The sequence below is a fragment of the Lagenorhynchus albirostris genome, chromosome 8 (assembly GCF_949774975.1).
Source record: "Lagenorhynchus albirostris chromosome 8, mLagAlb1.1, whole genome shotgun sequence".
NCBI classification, from domain to species: domain Eukaryota; kingdom Metazoa; phylum Chordata; class Mammalia; order Artiodactyla; family Delphinidae; genus Lagenorhynchus; species Lagenorhynchus albirostris.
In genome coordinates this window covers 66671723-66695023 of record NC_083102.1, presented here as the reverse complement: position 1 = coordinate 66695023, position 23301 = coordinate 66671723, and the positions used below count along the sequence as shown (strand labels likewise).

The window sequence follows — 23301 nt, the reverse complement described above, 5'->3', positions numbered from 1 at the left end:
CAAAAACACAACCTCCTTTTAGCCAGTTCTAAGAACTTGAACCTTTTAGTTCTCATGGGCAAAGAGCCAATGAAGATTTTTATGAGACAATTTAGATCATATTAACTCTTCACCAAATCGTAAACCATATATTTTCTCAGCAGTTTTATATTTCCCAATTTAAAATGTGTGTGGGGAATGGGTCTCATGTAATGGACTGAAGTATGGCCACTGACTTAACCAGAAACCTCAGGCTAATCATTTCCTCGCTCATTTTTGTCTAGATAGACGCACACACATAAGACACACTTAGAATGTTCAGTTTACCGAGGGCGAGGATATGTGTAGAAGAGCTGCAATAAATCAGAACAGTTAAGCCTTATGTCATGTAAGAGTTGAACATGCTTGCATATATTAGGCCTTAGTATACAAGTTTCCATATGAAGCACTTGCACCTCATTTATTCCATCTAAATAAGCCTCTTCACATTTCCTACAGCTTCACGACATTTTCCAGCGCCCAAGTGTTTATGATGGTATAGGATGTGCTCTGTAAAATCTGAGGAGATACCATTCACTTGACAAGGATGTGAATGGTGACCCTAGAGAGATGTGGTATACAACCTGGACAGCTGCACGCACTGGCCTACAGCTTTAGTGACCTCTAGGATCAGAAGCTTTTCTTTTTGTTACTGTATCCTTGGTTGGCTCACTCCAATTTAAATGCTTTAATGCTGAATATTTCTGGTTTATACATATGAAACTTCTCTAAACATGGATGAACCATTTGCTGCCCTTGGAATTTATTCATTATCAGAATAGAGGAGTATAAGAATGAGATAAAATCAAAATATATATCCATCTCTAAGTGCTATTATTGATTTTATAGTTTATTATTTGCTCCTTATTCCAATTTATTATTGGCTAATCCAGTTATCAGTATTAGGGAAAATCCTGAGAATGTTCTTGTGTGTGTCCTCTAATGTGGCACAGAAAACTTTAGAGTATAGAAAGAATAAAAGTTGGAACATTTTTGGGGGGGGCTACTGTTCTTTCTGATACTGGCCCGCAAGAAGAGATTATTCGCACATCTGTTGGTTTTTCTTTTCACGTTGCACACATTTGCACCTTTTTTTTTAATGTTGACTGAATCACTTAATTGTAGAGGAGCATTCATTTTAATGTAAATCTTACAGTATTACATGAGTGAATGTATGAAAATAGCTTGGAACAGTTTAAATTGGGCAGAATTCTGCTTTGATCATAATGTGCCTCTTCAGCATTAAAATAAACTTGCAACATATGCTGAAAACCATGTGTAATAAGTAAGTGCCTCTTGCATGGTGACTTATCTGGAAAAAATAAATCATCATTTAATAGAATTCAAAATTCATAAAATACTTCTAACAACTAACAATGTGAGGATATGATTAGCATCTTATAATGACAAGTACCTATTTCTAATTTAAAGAAAGAATTTTTAAATTTTAAAAACGTTATCAAATTATAATCATTTTTGGAGGAGCTTCAAGATGGCGGAAGAGTAAGACGTGGAGATCACCTTCCTCCCCACAAATACATCAGAAATACATCTACATGTAGAACAACTCCTACAGAACACCTACTGAACGCTGGCAGAAGACCTTAGACCTCCCAGAAGGCAAGAAACTCCCCCACGTACCTGGGTAGGGCAAAAGAAAAAAGAATAAACAGAGTCAAAAGAATAGGGACGGGACCTGCACCAGTGGGAAGGAGCTGTGAAGGAGGAAAGGGTTCCACGCGCTAGAAAGCCCCTTCACGGGCGGAGACTGCGGGTGGCGGAGGGGGGAAGCTTCAGAGCCGCGGAGGAGAGCGCAGCAACAGGGGTGCGGAGGGCAAAGCGGAGAGATTCCCGCACAGAGGATCGGGGCCGACCAGCACTCACCAGCCCAAGAGGCTTGTCTGCTCATCTGCCGGGACGGGCGGAGGCTGGGAGCTGAGGCTCGGGCTTCGGAAGTCGGATCCCAGGGAGAGGACTGGGGTTGGGGGTGTGAACACAGCCTGCAGGGGCTTAGTGCACCACAGCTAGCCAGGAGGGAGTCCAGGAAAATGTCTGGAGCTGCCAAAGAGGCAAGAGACTTTTTCTTGCCTCTTTGTTTCCCGGTGCGCCGCTTAAAGGAGCTCCAGAGACGAGTGCAAGCTGCTGCTATCAGTGCGGACCCGAGAGACAGGCTTGAGGTGCTAAGGCTGCTGCTGCCGCCACCAAGAAGCCTGTGTGCGAGCACAGGTCACTATCCATACCCCCCTTCCGGGGAGCCTGTGCTGCCCACCACTGCCAGGGTCCCGTGATCCAGGGACAACTTCCCCGGGAGAACGCACGGTGCGCCTCAGACTGGTGCAACGTCACACTGGCCTCTGCTGCCGCAGGCTCGCCCGGTATCCGTACCCCTCCCTCCCCCCGGCCTGAGTGAGCCAGAGCCCCCCAGTCAGCTGCTCCTTTAACCCCGTCCTGTCTGAGCGAAGAACAGACACCCTCAGGCGACCTACACGCAGAGGCGGGTCCAAATGCAAAGCTGAACCCCAGGAGCTGTGCCAACAAAGAAGAGAAAGAGAAATCTCTCCGAGCAGCCTCAAGAGCAGCGGATTAAATCTCCACAATCAACTTGATGTACCCTGCATCTGTGGAATACCTGAATAGACAACGAATCATCCCAAATTGAGGAGGTGGACTTTGGGAGCAACGATATATTTTTTTTTCCCTTTTTCTCTTTTTGTGAGTGTGTATGTGTATGCTTCTGTGTGAGATTTTGTCTCTATAGCTTTGCTTTTACCATTTGTCCTAGGGTTCTGTCTGTCCAGTTTTCTTTATTTCTTAAAAAAAAATTACTCTTAACAATTATTTTTTATTTTATTTTATTTTACTTTATTTTATTTTATCTTCTTCTTTCTTTTTTTTTTTTTCTCCCTTTTATTCTGAGCCGTGTGGATGAAAGGCTCTTAGTGCTCCAGCCAGGCATCAAGGCTGTGCCACTGAGGTGGGAGAGCCAAGTTCAGGACACTGGTCCACAAGAGACTTTGCAGCTCCGCGTAATATCAAACGGTGAAAATCTCCCAGAGATCTCCATCTCAACACCAATACCCAGCTCCACTCAATGACCAACTAGCTACAGTGCTGGACACCCTATGCCAAACAACTAGCAAGACAGGAACACAACCCCAACCATTAGCACAGAGGCTGCCTAAATCTTAAGGCCACAGACACCCCAAGACACACCACCAGACGTGGACCTGCCCACGAGAAAGACAAGATCCAGCCTCATCCACCAGAACACAGGCACTACTCCCCTCCACCAGGAAACCTACACAACCCACTGAACCAGCCTTAGTCACTGGGGACAGACACCAAAAACAACAGGAACTATGAACCTGCAGCCTGCAAAAAGGAGACCCCAAACATAGTAAGTTAAGCAAAATGAGAAAACAGAGAAATACACAGCAGATGAAGGAGCAAGGTAAAAACCCACCAGACCTAACAAATAAAGAGGAAATAGGCAGTCTACCTGAAAAAGAATTCAGAATAATGATAGTAAAGATGATCCAAAATCTTGGAAATAGAATGGAGAAAATACAAGAAACGTTTAACAAGGACCTAGAAGAACTAAAGAGCAAACAAACAATGATGAACAACACAATAAATGAAATTAAAAATTCTCTAGAAGGGATCAATAGCAGAATAACTGAGGGAGAAGAACGGATAAGTGACCTGGAAGATAAAATAGTGGAAATAACTACTGCAGAGCAGGATAAAGAAAAAAGAATGAAAAGAATTGAGGACAGTCTCAGAGACCTCTGGAACAACATTAAACGCACCAACATTTGAATTATAGGGGTTCCAGAAGAAGAAGAGAAAAAGAAAGGGACTGAGAAAATATTTGAAGAGATTATAGTTGAAAACGTCACTAATATGGGAAAGGAAATAGTTAGTCAAGTCCAGGAGCAGAGAGAGTCCCATACAGGATAAATCCAAGGAGAAAAACGCCAAGACACATATTAATCAAACTATCAAAAATTAAATACAAAGAACAAATATTAAAAGCAGCAAGGGAAAAACAAGTAACACATAAGGGAATCCCCATAAGGTTAACAGGTGATCTTTCAGCAGAAACTCTGCAAGCCAGAAGGGAGTGGCAGGACATATTTAAAGTGATGAAAGGGAAAAACCTACAAACAAGATTACGCTACCCAGCAAGGATCTCATTCAGATTGGACGGAGAAATTAAAAGCTTTACAGGCAAGCAAAAGCTAAGAGAGTTCAGCACCACCAAACCAGCTTTACAACAAATGCTAAAGGACCTTCTCTGAGCAAGAAACACAAGAGAAGGGAAAGACCTACAATAATAAACCCAAAACAATTAAGAAAATGGTAATAGGAACATACATATTGATAATTACCTTAAATGTAAATGGATTATATGCTCCAACCAAAAGATGTAGACTGGCTGAATGGATACAAAAACAAGACCTGTATACATGCTGTCTACAAGAGACCCACTTCAGACTTAGGGACACATACAGACTGAAAGTGAGGGGATGGAAAAAGATATTCTATGCAAATGGAAATCAAAAGAAAGCTGGAGTAGCAATTCTCATATAAGAAAAAGTAGACTTTAAAACAAAGACTATTAGAAGAGACAAAGAAGGACACTACATAATGATCAAGGGATCAATCCAAGAAGAAGATATTACAATTGTAAATATTTATGCACCCAACATAGGAGCACCTCAATAAATAAGGCAAATGCTAACAGCCACAAAAGGGGAAATCGACAGTAACACAACCATAGTAGGGGACTTTAACACCCCACTTTCACCAGTGGACAGATCATCCAAAATGAAAATAAATAAGGAAACACAAGCTTTAAATGATACATTAAACAAGATGGACTTAATTGATATTTATAGGACATTCCATCCAAAAACAACAGAATACACATTCTTCTCAAGTGCTCATGGAACATTCTCCAGGTTAGATCATATCTTGGGTCACAAATCAAGCCTTCGTAAATTTAAGAAAATTGAAATCGTATCAAGTATCTTTTCCGACCACAACACTATGAGACTAGATATCAATTACAGGAAAAAATCTGTAAGAAATACAAACACATGGAGGCTAAACAACACACTACTTAATAACCAAGAGATCACTGAAGAAATCAAAGAGGAAATCAGAAAATACCTAGAAACAAATGACAGTGTAAACACAATGACCCAAATCCTATGGGATGCAGCAAAAGCAGTTCTAAGAGGGAAGTTTATAGCTATACAAGCCTACCTTAAGAAACAAGAAACACCTCAAATAAAAAACCTCACCCTACACCTAAAGCAATTAAAGAAAGAAGAACAAAAACCCCCCAAGGTTTGCAGAAGGAAAGCAGTCATAAAGATAAGATCAGAAATTAATGAAAAAGAAATGAAGGAATTGATACCAAAGATCAGTCAAACTAAAAGCTGGTTCTTTGAGAAGATAAACAAAATTGATAATCCATTACCCATACTCATCAAGAAAAAAAGGGAGAAGACTCAAATCAGTAGCATTAGAAATGAAAAAAGGAGAAGTAACAACTGACACTGCAGAAATAGAAAGGATCATGAGAGATTACTACAAGCAACTATATGCCAATAAAATGGACAACCTGGAAGAAATGGACAAATTCTTAGAAATGCACAACATTCCGAGACTGAACCAGGAAGAAATAGAAAATATGAACAGACCAATCACAAGCACTGGAATTGAAACTGTGACTAAAAATGTTTCAACAAACAAAAGCCCAGGACCAGATGGCTTCACAGGCAAATTCTGTCAAACATTTAGAGAAGAGCTAACACCTATCCTTCTCAATCTCTTCCAAAATACAGCAGAGAGAGGAACACTTCCAAACTCATTTTACGAGGCCACCATCACCCTGATACCAAAACCAGACAAAGATGTTACAAAGAAATAAAACTACAGTCCAATATCACTGATGAAAATAGATGCAAAAATCCTCAATAAAATACTAGCAAACAGAATCCAACAGCACATTAAAAGGATCATACACCAATATCAAGTGGGGTTTATCCTGGGAATGCAAGGATTCTTCAATATATGCAAATCAATCTACGTGATACACCATATTAACAAATTGAAGGAGAAAAACCATATGATCATCTCAATAGATGCAGAGAAAACTTTTGACAAAGTTCAACACCCATTTATAATAAAAACCCTCCAGAAAGTAGGCATAGAGGGAACTTTCCTCAACATAATAAAGGCCATATATGACAGACCCACAGCCAACATTGTCCTCAATGGTGAACAATTGAAATCATTTCCACTAAGATCAGGAATAAGATAAGGTTGCCCACTCTCACCACTCTTATTCAACATAGTTTTGGAAGTTTTAGACATGGCAATCAGAGAAGAAAAAGAAATAAAAGGAATCCAAATTGGAAAAGAATTAAAGCTGTCACTGTTTGCAGATGACATGATACTATACATAGAGACTCCTAAAGATGCTACCAGAAAACTGCTAGAGCTAATCAATTTATTTGGCAAAGTAACAGGATACAAAATTAATTCACAGAAATCTCTTGCATTTCTATACACTAATGATGAAAAATCTGAAAGAGAAATTAAGGAAACACTCCCATTTACCATTGCATCAAAAAGAATAAAATACCTAGGAATAAACCTACCTAAGGAGGCAAAAGACCTATATGCAGAAAACTATAGGACACTGATGAAAGAAATTAAAGATGATACAAATAGATGGAGAGATATACCATGTTCTTGGATTGGAAGAATCAGCACTGTGAAAATAACTCTACTAACCAAAGCAATCTACAGATTCAACGCAATCCCTATCAAACTACCACTGGCATGTTTTGTTGTTGTTTTTTGTTTCTGCGGTACGCGGGCCCCTCACTGTTGTGGCCTCTCCCATTGTGGAGCACAGGCTCCGGACATGCAGGCTCAGCAGCCATGGCTCACGGGCCCAGCCGCTCCATGGCATGTGGGATCCTCCTGGACTGGGATACGAACCCGTGTCCTCTGCATCAGCAGGCGGACTCTCAACCACTGTGCCACCAGGGAAGCCCTACCACTGGCATTTTTCACAGAACTAGAACAAAAAATTTCACAATTTCTGTGGAAACACAAAAGACCCCGAATAGCCAAAGCAATCTTGAGAAAGAAAAACGGAGCTGGAGGAATCAGGCTCCCTGACTTCAGATTATACTACAGAGCTACGGTAATCAAGACAGTATGGTACTGGCACAAAAACAGAAAGATAGATCAATGGAACAGGATAGAAAGCCCAGAGATAAACCCATGCTCATATGGTCACCTTATCTTTGATAAAGGAGGCAAGAATATACAGTGGAGAAAAGACAGCCTCTTCAATAAGTGGTGCTGGGAAAACTGGATGGCTACATATAAAAGAATGAAATTAGAACACTCCCTAACACCATACGCAAAAATAAACTCAAGATGGATAAGTACCTAAATGTAATGCCAGACACCATCAAACTCTTAGAGGAAAACACCAGCAGAACAGTCTATGACATAAATCACAGCAAGATTCTTTTTGACCCTCCTTCTTAGAGAAATGGAAATAAAAGCAAAAATAAACAAATGGGACCTAGTGAAACTTAGAAGCTTTTGCACAGCAAAGGAAACCATAAACAGGACGAAAAAACAACCCTGAGAATGGGAGAAAGTATTTGCAAATGAAGCAACTGACAAAGGATTAATCTCCAAAACATACAAGCAACTCATGCAGTTCAATATCAAAAAAACAAACAACCCAATCCAAAAATGGGCAAAAGAGCGAAATAGACATTTCTCCAAAGAAGATATACAGACTGCCAACAGACACATGAAAGAATGCTCAACATCATTAATCATTAGAGAAATGCAAATCAAAACTACAATGAGATATCATCTCACACCAGTCAGAATGGCCATCATCAAAAAATCTAGAAACAATAAATGCTGGAGAGGGTGTGGAGAAAAGGGAACCCTCTTGCGCTGTTTGTGGGAATGTAAATTGATACAGCCACTATGGAGAACAGTATGGAGGTTCCTTAAAAATCTACAAATAGAACTACCATACGACTCAGCAATCTCTCTACTGGGCATATACCCTGAGAAAACCATAATTCAAAAAGTGTCATGTCATATACCACAATGTTCATTGCAGCTCTGTTTACAATAGCCAGGACATGGAAGCAACCTAAGTGTCCATCGACAGATGAATGTTTAAAGATGTGGCACGTGTATACAATGGAATATTACTCAGCCATGAAAAGGAATGAAACTGAGTTATTTGTAGTGAGGTAGGTGGACCTAGAGACTGTCATACAGAGTGGAGTAAGTCAGAAAGAGAAAAACAAATACCGTATGCTAACACATATATATGGAATCTAAAAAAAAAGAAAGAAAATGGTCAGAAGAACCTATGGGCAAGACGGGAATAAAGATGCAGACCTACTAGAGAATGGACTTGAGGATACGGGGAGGGGAAAGGGTAAGCTTGGATGAAGTGAGAGAGTGGCATGGACACATATACACTACCAAATGTAAGATCGATAGCCAGTGGGAAGCAGCCACATAGCACAGGGAGATCAGCTTGGTGCTTTGTGACCACCTAGAGGGGTGGGTTACGGAGGGTGGGTGGGAGACGCAAGAGGTAAGAGATATGGTGACATATGTATATGTATATCTGGTTCACTTTGTTATAGAGCAGAAACTGACACACCATTATAAAGCAATTGTCCTCTAATAAAGATGTTAAAAAAAATTATAATCATTTTTGGAAACATTTGAAAACAAAACATTTAGTTGGTAGTTATATAATACTTTATTGTATTATAGACTTAGTCCTAATTTACTTATGCTATTTAACATATACCAAAGAAAGTGGCCAACTGATTTCAATCTTTACAGTAGTCAGTAAAAATAATGAAGTTATCAATATTTTGAATCATGTCGAAGGTTGAGAAGAATTAGTAATGACAAAGGAGTTTCCAAAAACAAAATGGCTAGATAAGAAGAGCTTTTGCCTTTCAAAATTACCTTGACATTATTAACTAATGACAGTTATCCAGATTCCAAAGAATCTTTCCACCAGTATGCTTGAGATGCAGGGAGTAAATGTAATATCCTGAGAAGAACCCTAGACACCCTAATTTATCTTCTTTGACTTCTTTTCTCCCTCTATAAAATTGTATCAGTAAGAAATCTTCCATTGCAAGTTAAAAAAAAATTCATCTAACAATGGCTTAACCATAGTTCTTAAATACTATGAGTGTATTAAATCATGAAAAAATGTGGGAAACAAAACAGAGCCAGGTAAATGTAAGAAGTAACTACTGTATAAAAGATAATCTATGAATATTTATCTTTAATCAAAAACAATACGTTGTTTGTCACTTCAAGAATGTTTCTCTAAAATCATGAGCCTTTTTTTTCCCAGCGAGTACTCATTATAAAACAAATTCAAAGGTGAGTCTGTCTTTTTTTGGAGGACTTATAAAGGCCTATCAGAAAAGCTTCAAGTGTACTTAATACAGTACATTTTTACTAATTTAACATATGCTTATTGATTGTCTGCTGTGTGCCAGGTTGTACATTTGGGGATCTAAAAACAAAACAAAACAACAGCAAACTCCAAAACACCAGTGTATGATTCTCAACCTTTTAAGATTTTAAGTTAATTTAGAGATAGTGTTCATATCTATAGATATGTTTTCTCCAAGCAGTCCTCTCTGGACTTTCACAGGGCTCTTTGTGAATGTCCCACAGAGACCATGATATCAGCATATCCTAAGCCAAACTCACCCTGTTCTCTGCTTTCCCACTGGCTTTCCACCAGCTTTCCTCATCTTGGTTGATAACATTGCCATCGGCTTGCATCACGAGCATGAACCTGGACATCATCGTTCCTTCCAACACTCCCCATCTCCCAGTTCACACACTGCCAGTGCTATCTCCTACGCAACTTTCCCTTCCATGCACATGGTCGTGGCCTTATTTATGTCTTTGTCATCCCTCACCAGGGTTATTTCAGCGGTGCTCTAACTGACCACTCTGCTTCTCACCTCCTTTCTTTGCAGTCTATCTTCCACATCACTCCCTAAATGTTACTTTTAATTTTAAATGTAATCACTTCTCTACTTAGTTTAGAAATCTTAACTGGCCCTCAGTCAAATGCATGGAAAACCAAGGATCCAATCAAGGTTTATAAGGCCCTTCATGACTGAGTCCTCATTACCTCATTTCTCACAACTCTTCCTCATGCTACTTACAATCCAGGAAAATGGAGACTTTTATAATTCACTGAACATACCATGTCATTTTAAATGTCATTGTGTTTCCATACCTCATCCTGGAAGAGCTTCACTTAACCCAGCATCAGAAAACTAAAATTTACCATCAATATCATCAGTCCAGAAAGACTTCCCCTAAACTTCTCCTATCCAAGTTCTCCCCACCCCAGCTACCATCCGTAGAATTAAACACTCAGCATTTTTGTCAATGTATACATAGAATATGTGTCTATTGCAGCACTAAGTATACTACGTTACAGTTTTTTGTTTTTGTTGGTTTTTTTTTTTTTTTTTTTTTACTCTTTTTATCTTTTCTCTTAAGGATACTAACCTGTTTGAAGTTAGGAACTGTAACATCATTCACATCAGTCTCAGTTGCTTTCCACAGTACCTGGCATATATTGATCTACTGAGAATCTGTTTGGTATTCAGTGTAATTTTGTAGCATGAAATGAATGGATAAATGAGCAATGAATGTTAGTTATTCTGAAACAATACGTATGAGATAACAAAATACAAAGATGAATTTTAAACCAGGAAAATAAAAATTCTTGCCAAAATTCCTAATCAGGATGGAACAAAATGAGATCATTGGAAATTCATAATAGCTATGTAAAAATTGGGATTACTTTTGTGAGTAGTGGGGGGGGAATCATAATTGGACTAAAATATTGATAATGGTTATGCTCAACAGTTAGGAGCTCTCATATAGTCCATTAGGCAATGAGATGACCAAAGTGAAAAGTGACGTGTCATTTTTTAACTGCTAGGTCTTGCACTCCAGGTCCACCTTATGTGAATCTTTGTTACTGTGTTTGCTGCCTCACAGTGTGGGTTGAGTGTCGAAAGGGTCATAAAGATAGAGTGTTTTTATAACATTTAGCAGCGGGTTGGTGACATAAAAGAAAGCATTACAGAAGACATGTTATTAAACTGAACCTTAAAGGACTAACAGAGTTTGCGTTAGAGAGGAAAAAGCTTTCCTTAATATTGAGGAGTAGAGTAGTAGCAATGGGACCTATTTTAGGGAACAGAAAAATAGTAGTTTGAACAAGGTGTGAAAATTTGCATAGAGGAACATTGGAAATAAAGTTAAGATTATGGCTAGCTGAATGCCAAGGTTCTTGCACTTTAGTGAATACAAATGAATGAAATGTGTCAGGGAAGGAGAATGATACCACCAGAGTACACTGAGGAGGGTGAATCTGGCAATGCTAAGAACCGGAAGTCATGACACTCGGGTGCCATTCAGTTGTAAGTGAGGGAAACCCAATTCAACTGGCTAAATAACACTACCGAATGTAAAATAGTTAGGGGCTTCCCTGGTGGCGCAGTGGTTGAGAGTCCGCCTGCCGATGCAGGGGACGCGGGTTCGTGCCCTGGTCCGGGAGGATCCCACATGCCGCGGAGCGGCTGGGCCCGTGAGCCATGGCCGCTGAGCCTGCGCGTCCGGAGCCTATGCTCCGCGACGGGAGAGGCCACAACAGTGAGAGGCCCGCGTACCGCAATAGTTAGCTAGTGGGAAACAGCAGCATAGCACAGGGAGATCATCTCGGTGCTTTGTGATGACCTAGGGGGGTGGGATAGGGAGGAGGGGAGGGAGGCTCAAGACGGAGGGGATATGGGGACATGTGTATGCATATGGCTGATTCGCTTTGATGTACAACAGAAACTAACACAGTATTGTGAAGCAATTATACTCCAATAGAGATCTATTAAAGAAAAAAAAAACTAGACTGTTATTTTAAATGTTTGAAATGATTTTGAAAGATACAAAGTGTATATATTTGGTCATATAGAAAAAAAAAAATCACTGGCAAGGTTCAGGAATGGCTGAATCTAAGTGCTCAAACAATTTATTAACCAGAATGGCTCCTCCCATGTAGTAGCAAGTTGCCCTCTAGGAGCTCCAGACCTATGTTCATTTCTGAACCTACACTGAAATGTGAACTTCTGCTTTCCAGAGATTGTATTCGGTCTTTATTTATGTTTTGCTCACCCACTGTATCCTTAGCACCTAGCTTAGCAACTGATAGGTATGATTTTAATTTTTCTCTGATATTTTTTGTCTTGACATTTTTGTTTTTGTTATTCCTGAGATTATAATAAGCATGTGGTAAATAACAAATGTCTTATTTTCTAATATTCTACCCAGAGATCTAAAAATATCGTATATTTTATTGTATACTTTGTCATCACTACTACTTTTATTTCAGAACTCATAAAGAGTAACGGTTAAATTATTGTATGAACTTAATAGAGTAATAAAGATATTCTTTACAGTAGACTGCCCCTAGCCCAGTTATGGTACAGATTTGTTCTACATACCAGTTCAATCCCACTGAATTTTTGGTTCTATGTGTCTTGCACCAGAAACACCGGGGCATCATCTCTTCATCCTCATTCCTTGTGGAAATAACACGAGTCTGGGTTTTGCTTCTGCCCCTGGGTTGACAGTGAGCCCAATCCTATCCCAAGAAGCCTGCAGAATGCTGACCTTGTTTCTCTATCCCCCTTTGACTCTAAGCTGGAAATGCTCTTTGCTTCACCTTTTGGAAACTGAGGTTCAGGGGGCTGACAGCAGTGTTGTGGGTAATAAAGTCTTGGGTCTCTGACTCCAGAAATTCATGTTTCCTGCCAGACTTTCCCAAATTGTGGAAAGCTAGCATGTTAGCTTTCAAGAAAGGTAAACTTCTTGTCAGTGATATACATTCCGTAATGAAGAGTTCTCCTCTCACGTGGGTTCTCTCTAGACACCTGCTCTTTAATTCTTCCTTATTATTCTCATTCCTTGGCTTCAGAAATTTCTTCTTTTTATTGATGATCATTGCAGAACAGTCTTTTTACTTGCAACTTAAATTAACATTCCATTATGAATCTGTTTAGTCCCAAATGCTAGTTTTATTGAATCCTTTCCTAAAAGAAAAAAAAAAAATAAGGAAAGAACTGAATATCTGAGTACAGCTCTGAGATTCTACCAAATAATTCAACTCTTTGACCTGATCCCCACATACTTCAAGCCCAAGAGGATGAATTTGTCAGTCCAGAATGAGTCCCTAGGCTCATTTCCCTTGCATACATGGGTCTGTTTCACACCTAGTGACCTTAGTTAGGTAGCCTACATCAGAGAGAAGTTGAAAATCCTTTTGTAACGTTTGCTCAGTAATATGTATGTACCTTTCCACTGGATGGGTGCATACCTACCAACTTGTCCAACAGAAGCCACTAGTAGGTATTCTTTGAAATGTGAATCTCAGCTATACAAATACTATTTGAGGAATAGAACTTTCTAATAATATTTTTCCAGTGAAATTGATACTCATTCTGCATTTTTACCCAACTAAGAGGAAAAAGATGAATAGGAAGGTTCTGCACAGGAGCTTTAAACTATCGGGTAAAAGTGGCGATCGGTCCAAACACATTAAAATTCTATTTTCCTTTCCAAGTGTTTGCTGCAGATGACCCCCACTGATCTTAAATATATTTCTGTATCTGTAACTGAATAGAGGTTTTCCGTACAGCATGTTCTAATGGCACTCTGGCCTTTAGCCAACAAGGCACTGAATAAGACTATTTTTAAAATACAGAAACTGGGAACAGCTGCAGCAATCAAATTTGATAAAAACAGAGAGGAACTTTGCTTTTTTTTTATGATTTGTCCAAGTTTAGACTTCTTTCATAGAACTGCTTTTGTTCAGTTGTATGAAGGGCTACAAGACCAATACAGTGAAGCCCTTTTAAATAAATAACTTTTAAAAATATACTACTAAATAGAATAAATTTTCTTTGTACCAAGAGTATCAACACAGTAGTACTTTAAACTATTTTTTAAAAAGGATATATCTCTTATATGAGGAGGTAGGAGAAGAATGAATTATATTCATAAATTTTGTACTATGAAAGAGGTTTTGGCTTCCACTACCCCCAAAGGCACTCCTTGAAAGGGGAGATAAAGTCCTGAGTTTCTCAGTTTGGAAATCTGAAAGTTTACATTTGAACTTCTCTTACATTCTCAAGTGTTGTTAGGGATGAACATACTTTGAATGTTCCATTTCTGCTTTTCATGTTACTATTAGTCATGAATGTTGTTGCTGTATTTCCTAGAAGATGAATTAGTATCAGTGTAGTTCTTTTATAAAGATAAAATGACATGCTTTTTAAAATGTAAAGAAAAACTTTTTCACAGAGACCTTTTGTACTTATTTGAATCCCTCAACATGTCTACAAACAAGGGCTTATTCTTTATTTTTTAAAAATTCAAGCTCTTTGGAAACTTGTCAGTACATGATTAATAAGCTCATGAGGTGAATAGACACTGAAAATCTCCTACACAGTAGTAGGTTACAAGTTCTCTCTTCTAAGTGATTTCATGTGTGGAATGGATTTCTCTGCTAACTTTGTAATTGACATGACAAAGGATATTGAATTTCTTATAAGTATTTACAAATGGGATTAATTTAAAAAGGCCATCCAAATAAAACTACTTATGTCAACATTAATTCAATTTAGTAATCCAAGATGTAATATAATTCTTCTTCTGTAGCTATAAAGTCATGAAACAGAATTCTCTTACAGCATAAGAAAGAAAAGAGGGAGGATATGTACAAAACAGAAGAATTCAGGTGTGTTTAAATCTATACTAACTTGTTAACCGGTAGCCTGTTAAAGATGTTGGCCCATCTGTCTATAATCTACCATAAGCCTAAAAGAATGAAAAGCCAAATGAAGCAGTGTCTTCTCTGACTTGAATGAGTCAAGAAGCGTTCATCGGGCTTCCCTGGTGGCGCAGTGGTTGAGAGTCTGCCTGCCGATGCAGGGGACACGGGTTCGTGCCCCGGTCCAGGAAGATCCCACATAACGCGGAGCGGCTGGGCCCGTGAGCCATAGCCGCTGAGCCTGCGCGTCTGGAGCCTGTGCTCCGCAATGGGAGAGGCCACAACAGTGAAAGGCCCAAGTACCGCAAAAAAAATAAATAAATAAAAAAGAAGCGTTCATCTTTTTTTTTTTTCTGTTCGTTCATCTTTAAGTGGCGAGGCAATGACGATGTTAAGTGTGTTGTTAGTGCCTGAGGCCATCACAGTTCCTGTCTCAGTCCTGCCCTCGTGCCCTGTCCACAGTTGTGGGGATTGGGGTGGAGTCCTTGCTCCTGCAAAACATTAAAACTCCTTAAACCCACACTGTTCTCATCAGAAACTGGGACTCCTGTTGTGCAGAGCCTTGAACTCAGCAGGTTTTCAAGGGCTCTCTGGCAGGACACCAGATTTCAGGATATAATCCTATATTTTAACCGCTATCAAAAAGTTCCAAAGAAGATTTGGATTTCATTCTATCTAGTTATGTAGCCTCCTTTCTGAAGACAGACTGCCAGAAGAGTAGGATTTACTTCTGACCAGCAGTGCTTTTATGCAAATGGCTTGAGAAAGCACAGTAACCCTAATGTATTAGGGTTCCTCAGTCTCTTGCTAGGGGTATAATATTTATCTGTTACCAGGTATAATTGGATATCCAAACCAGCTCTTTTATACAGGATGATTTTTAGTATAAATCACTATTCTTCACAATTATATTTTGTCTTTAATTTAGAGCCTTAAGTTTATAAATTAGTTCAAATGTACTACCATGATTTAAAAATTTTACCTTTTCACAAGTGTGTTTCATATTTTGTTGAAATTAAAATAAGGCGACAGTAAATCTATCCTATTATATTCTGTAATACATTTCAATAAAAAACTGGTGTGCATAGTGCTTCTGGAAATTGAATATAAAGATCACATACATAGCCATATGTAAAATAATATTGGCACTACCCTCTACTAAATTGGATTTTAAGTTGTTTTTTAATTGTTGGAACTGCCTAATTCTTTTTTTTTAAAGATGGTAGCCAATTCTTTTTTTTTTTAATTTTATTTATTTATTGGCTGCGTTGGGTCTTCGTTGCTGCGCGCGGGCTTTCTCTAGTTGTGGCGAGCGGGGACCACCCTTCGTTGCAATGCGTGGGCTTCTCGTTGCAGTGGCTTCTCCTGCTGCAGAGCATGGGCTCCAGGCGCCCAGGCTTCAGCAGGTGCGGTGCATGGGCTCAGTAGTTGTGGCTCGCGGGCTCCCGAGCGCAGGCTCAGCAGTTGTGGCACTTGGGCCTAGTTGCTCCACGGCATGTGGGATCCTCCCGGACCAGGGCTCAAACCCGTGTCCCCTGCATTGGCAGGCAGATTCCTCACCACTGCACCACCAGGGAAGCCCTGGAACTGCTTAATTCTTAGGAGAGTAAGGATTGGTTGTGACTTTAGCCCCTTAGCAGGTATCAGTGTTATGATGCAGGATGCCCCTCCAGAAGTTAACTCAGAATTTGCTGACATCAGCCTTCGTACATGGGCACTCACTTTGTTTAGTGATGGCACTAATATGAGGAGACACATGAAGTAGCTTGGTTTATGGAAGAGGGCAGGGGAGGCATGGTGCTGTGAAAACATCCCCTCACACACTAATGGCTCATTCACACAGAAAACAAGCGACAGCCTTCACTCCCTCCACCAAGCTTAACGAGAACAAACTGACTCAAGATCCCAGAAGCAGCAGTGTTCAGATTCACTGCTAGCTTGTGCTCATAAACTCTCTGCTTACATTTACTGATAATCCACGTTGCCAGTTGTAACAGACTGCTGTGGGAAGTCTTTAAGCTGGCTCTTTATGGCCTTGTGAATGAAATGCGTATGATTTCTTGGGTTGTGTGTCCTGAGGTGAAGGTCATCTTTCAAGTACGCCGTAACAAAGTGATTGCAGGCCCTGAACTACTTTGGTCACAATAGAGAGGTGTTGACAGTATGCCACACTATGATTTCTGGTCTTTACTTTTTTTTTGGATCCATTTAGGGAAGTTCAGAATTTTAGAATGAAAATACACGAAGTTATAGTCAGCTCTAGCTGGTTCTTTTTAAAAAACAGATGGCTTTAAAAGAGATGATGAAATCTATTCTTTAAAAGTCATTTTTAAAGTCAGGCATGTGATTCCGCTGTATATATATTTATGTATATACCTTTAACTCCTTATTTTTTCAGATTTCAGCAAAGAATGGGATATTTCACACTGCTAGATTTTCATAACTCTTTAATCCGTTTGTGTACTACATTCTAAACTTTTTCGTTTTTATTTTCTGACTACTTTGGATAGAAGTCCTTTCAAAAAGTATTTTGTGTTTCTCAGCCTTCTTATAGACTCCTCACAGTATAATTCACACACATGACCTGGAGTAGCATTGTGAATGAGAGTTTTATACTGTATTATAATTTGGTGACAGCATCTGAAATGATTTACTGATGGGATTATTAATGGTACTATTTTAAGGTATCACATATTTTTTTGTAGTATTTTTTCTTTCAATTACTGATAACATTTAATTGGTTAGTTCTTACTGTGGTCAATATGTACAATAACATGGATTTTGGAGTCAAGAAACCTAGCTGGAAAACCAGCTTTTCAACTATGTGTGAAGACTTGAACTGGTAACATAGTTTCCTCATCAATAAAATGGGGAGGATAATGCCAGCCTCAAGGAATTATTGGGAGTCTTAAATGGAAAAAATGCCTGTAAATCCCTTAGAAGAGAGCCTGCTCATAGTAGGCGTACCATATATATAATCTCCATTTTCTTGATAGACCTGTAATTGTATAGTAGGTTCCCTGAGGTGCTAAAATTTTGCTTTAAATATACTTGTACTGTGAAACACAGAGTTCATATTAATACATTTTTGCTTAGCTCTGTCCACTCGGGCCCTTTGCTAATTGCATTTTCTAATTTTTGGAGGTAGGGGAAAATAGCTATTTATGTTCATGGGGAGTACATCTAAATTAAGAATCAATGGGCAGGACTTCCCTGGTAGCGCAGTGGTTGGGAGCCTGGCTGCCAATGCAGGGGACACGGGTTCGAGCCCTGGTCCGGGAAGATCGTGGAGCAGCTGGGCCCGTGAGCCGCAGCTGCTGGTCCTGCACTTTAAAGCCGGAGAGCCGTAGCTGCTGAAGCCCGCACGCCCAGATCCCGTGCTCTGCAGCAAGAGAAGCCACCGCGATGAGAAGCTCGCGCACCACAACGAAGATTAGTCCCCGCTCGCCGCAGCTAGAGAAAGCCTGCACCCAGCAACAAAGACCCAACGCAGCCAAAAATAAATAAATTTATTAAAAAAAAAAAAAATCAACGGGCAATAGATGGACATGTTAGAAAAGAATCCTTGAAGCATTTGCTTTGATGGAGGAATTTCATACATCCCTTGGCTTTTTAAAAGTTTATTCTGAATCCTCAGGCATGTTTCAAATGTCTGCTAGATAAAAGGAGCATCACTGGAAGGCATATAATCTACCCACAATCAGAAGGTACAACTCTATACCTAGCTTCGTCTCGCCCTGGCCAAATAAGGACTTAATTGTTGGTGATACAATTAGCAATTTAGGTGATGACAAAATGTCCTTGCTGAGTCAATGAGTGTGCCCCAGGACATAGCTGCCCCCTGTGTTGCAGCATGTTGCTGGACACCATGCATGAAGGAGTATGTCCTGCCCTGCCTCCACCCCATTCCTCTCCCTTCAGTACACACTATATTCAACGAGATGCCAAAATGCTACAACCCACATTCAGTCTGTGTTCGTAATGCATCCTCTTCTGTTCCCTACATATGGCAGTCTGAAACAATTACGTAATGAGACATATTATCAGGGTATAACTGTCAAAAATGAAGAGCCTAAGCTACGAATAAATATTATCCATTTATTAGCTGTTCTGCTCCTGTGTTCTCAAATCTATACCGCACCCCTGACTTTCAGATTTTACGTTTCATACCCCTGATTCCCTGTGTAACACTAATGCAGCACTTACAATGTTCAGGAAAAGATATACAAAGTCATAAGGCAAATTAAACTCTAAAGTAGAGTTTCTTATCATTTTTGAATTATAGTCCTTTTTGCCAGTCTGGTGAAATCTACTGACTCTCAGAGTAATGTTTTTAAATTCACAAAAAAATATGCAGGATTACAAAGGAAATCAATTATATTGAAATGTTAAGATTTTGATTTAGTAATATATGTGCTTCTTTTAAAAATATTTTTATTGGAGTATAGTTGATTTACAGTGGTATACAGCAAAGTGAATCAGTTATACATATACATATATCCACTCTTTTTTAGATTCTTTTCCCATACTAATAAATTACCTTTAGAAATCTGGGAGGGGCTCAATCATTATTAAGGTGTCAGTAAAGATTACTATAAATAGAATTTTGAAATATTGCAACAACTGTAATGTGATATGGAAATATCTATGACATCTGTCAGTGACAAAGTCAGAGATATTTCTACTACGACTATGGTTTCTTGCCTAAATTTATAATTGAAAGAAGTGCTTAATTTCAATTACATGTTAGTGAAAAAGTTACATTCTTCTGCATTCAGAGTCACTGACCCGTGTTAAGAATCTTGCTCTACCGTATGCCAGTTTTGCTTATTTCATTAAGTTTCTTCCCTCTGAAGTACCTCTTCTAGACTCTCTATTTTAAATATGAAAATACCAAATTTGGCAGATTCTGTTGCCTCTGTTGTACCCCTGGAGCAAGTTGGAAAGATATGCTAACTCTTTCAGGAACGTACTATTTTTCCCCTTCAGAAGTATATCTCATATCATTAATTGATCAAAAGCACTATCTTCCTTGGAATAGACACACTTCCCAATATCAGGAGGTCAGGCTTTCTCAGTGCTCAGCGGATGACTTCCCCAGGGGGAGCTCTCACCTGCATCTCCTGGCCCAGATGCAACTTCTGCCTTCCTACCTATGATTCTACTTTCACACGCAAGAAAGCCAACCAGATGCAATGACTGAGCGTAATGCTGAATGTGAAGCTGCTCTAGTTTCTTTTGTAACCGAGTTATTTAGAAACTTTGGTATTACATGATTGATAACAAACTGACTATAAGAAACCTCACAGTACATGAGTGTGGTGAGATGCCATGGTTGAGAGCAGCTCTTTTATGCACCAATACACACACTGAGGAATGAGTGCTCGGACATTATGTCTTTCAGGCCACTCACTGTGATGCCATTAGGATTTATAGTGGCAGTACTAAAGTGAAAAACTCAGTGGCCCAAAGTAGTTAATGTTTTCTTAAGCAGAGTTTGGCTCTTTCTCTCTAAAGGTCCAAATAATAAATATTGCAGGTTTTCTGGGCCATGTGATTTCTGCTGCAGCCACTCTCTTCCGCCATTGTAGTGTGAAAGCAGACATAGACAAAACCTAAACGAATGAGTGGCTGTGTCCCAATAAAAACTAATTTGTGAATGGTGACATTTGAATTTAATGTATCTTCAGATGTCACAATATGTCATTTAAATTGTTTTTTCCATTTGTAAACATGTAAAAACCATTCTTGCAAGCCATACAAAAACAGGCAGTGGTCTGGATTCGGTTCATGGGCTGTAGTTCACTACTCCTACTTTTAAGTATGAAAGCAATAGCCAGGTCGCAGACCAGTTAAGGAGGTGAATCTGGTTGGTTATGACATCCCAAGGGACCTGCACTTAAAGTAAATTTTAGCTAGAATGTGACGTGAGGAAGTCTCTGATGTTTCTAGATGATACCGCATGTAGAAACAGAATTCAAAATTATATAGAAATTATCTTTGTCTGAAGTCAGTCAGGACCCTGACCTCAAAGACAGTATGTAAGAGGCAGCAATTGTACACAGACGTTGCAGGCTTCTGTATAAAAAAATGTCAAAGTGTTTATGGGAGCAAATTTATGCAGCACAAATTAGAATTTCTTTTTTTTCTGAACACTTAATTAGAAGGAATATGGTATTTATTTACTTTGACCAGAGCTAGTAAATAGACCACCATTCCTCTACAGTTCTTTGTGTTAGCAAGAACATGAAAGTTTGAAAGCCTAGGTCTTCTAAATCTGTAAGAAATGTCTTCATTACCAATTATTAATGGTAGAATTGATTTTCATGGCATTTTTGCAGGGAGAAAAACAAAGACAAATTAAAAGAAAGAAAAAAATCAGAAGGAGGGTGGTAGACAGTAGCAATATGGTGTGGGTGTAGACAATCCCTGTGATTCATGGAGAAGTTAGGGCTTATACAGATTAACTCTCTTGTGAGAAAGTATTTCATTTCTTGTAGCATAGTTTCCATCAACCAGATCCTTACAGAAATCAGCATAACATTTCACCTATCAAGCAGTGGAAAATACATAATACTAAATATGAACTTCACTTTTGTGGTGGTTGTTGTTTTATAAATATCACCAGACACACATCTGGGGTTTTAGTGCTTGCCACAGTGCAGTTTGCTGGTTGACATGTATCTAAAAAATGCGTATATTAACACCCAGGCTATAGAGCCAAGCACATTTTAGTGCCGGCTACAGCTGAAAGAATATGTTTCCATTCCTTGTCCATCTGTTCTTGGCAACATAAATTTAAACTAGAAACACAGGATAAGTTTCATGAGAAGTAAGTCTAAATAGGGTTTAGAACAGCAAGGTGAATGTTCTCGGTTATTAGGACTTGTTAACATTTGATCTGGTAGCTGAATGATCGTGTCCACGTGAAGAAATCTCATGCTGCAGCTAGAGCTTAAAGTTTAAAAAATAATAGTTTTTTTTAAGTCAGTTCTCTTCAAAAAAAAATACAGTGGATTGGTTACACGTTTTGTTTTCAGGGCCTATATAAAATTTGCCAAAGATCATGGGCCTAGCAAACTTTGAGATTTCAAAGTGCTATTCACCACACATTTGAACAACGCTGAAAATATATCATTTATTTCTCTGAACTTCGTGCTCAGATGGATTCATTAGTGGGGAATGAGGGCTTTCTGTACAAAATGGAGTACATACAACACACACATGCTGGTTTTTCTTCAAGTCCACCCTCAGCTACGACTAGCTATTACATGGTTATCTGTATAATCGTCATGCCCTACCCTGTGCCACTCTATGCCACCCCCTCCAGCTTTTGTTGCTGCTAAAACAATACTAAACAATTTATTGACATTTGAAAATACATGGGATTACATGAAAATATCAGTATAGAAAAGGATCATATATGTGCATCTAGAATGTTACCTTCAAATCAAGGGTTCAGGCGTTCTGAGCCAAATAAGTAAGCGAAGGGGCTGTGTGCTGAGACCGCGCTCTGTCGGCTTTTACTGACGTTAGTACTTCCTCTGCTTTCCCACTGAGTGAAAGTCTTCAGGTTGAAAAGGGACTTTGGAGCTCACACAGAACACTCTCACTCCCTAAATGAGAAATACTTCTATAAGTTTTAAAAGTATCTCTCTTTGGTATGGCTCATTTATCAAATACAGCATTGTGGTTAGGCCTCAGAGTGATTGGATTCAAATTTTGTCTCTGTCACTTCCTATGTATGTTAATATGAATAAATTAACTTCTCTAATTTTTAGCTTCTCTCTCTGTAAATTCTAATAATCATATTTGTCTTAAACTGGTTTTGCGGGGGGAGCCAGTAAGGTGATATACAGAGAGTGGCTAATCCAGTGACAGGCACTTAGGAAACAGTCGACAAGCAATATGTAATACTATTAGCCTCTTTTTACTGTCCTCTGGTAAAAAAAAAAAAAAAAAAATTATGATTATATTGTGCTAATTATCAAACCTACTCCCAAGTAGAATTTGGTAGCACATTCCTTATCATAAAAAAAAAAATTTCTTTTTTTCAAATTCAAGAAAAACTTGACATCCTGCTCAAGTTTACCTATGACTTTGGACGAGTCACTCAATGATTTAGGGCCTCAAGTCTTATCTTTAAATTGAGAAACTTTAATTCCATGATCTCTAAGGTCTTTTTTTCGAGTAATTTAACAAAATCATGTTTGACAGCATATCCTCATACTTTATTTATAGTATTGAAATGTGTATTTGCTGCCGCCAAATGTCTGCTGTGGGATGTAAAACGTTCCATATATACATGTGGAATAACGTTA

At 39.0% G+C, this 23301-nt stretch overlaps 1 protein-coding gene across 6 annotated transcripts in view; it reads left to right on the top strand.

The window, feature by feature from the left end:
- Positions 1-23301, top strand: part of DGKB (diacylglycerol kinase beta) — a 648769-nt gene that overhangs the window by 588135 nt on the left and 37333 nt on the right. The gene's annotated exons all lie outside the window — the stretch shown is intronic.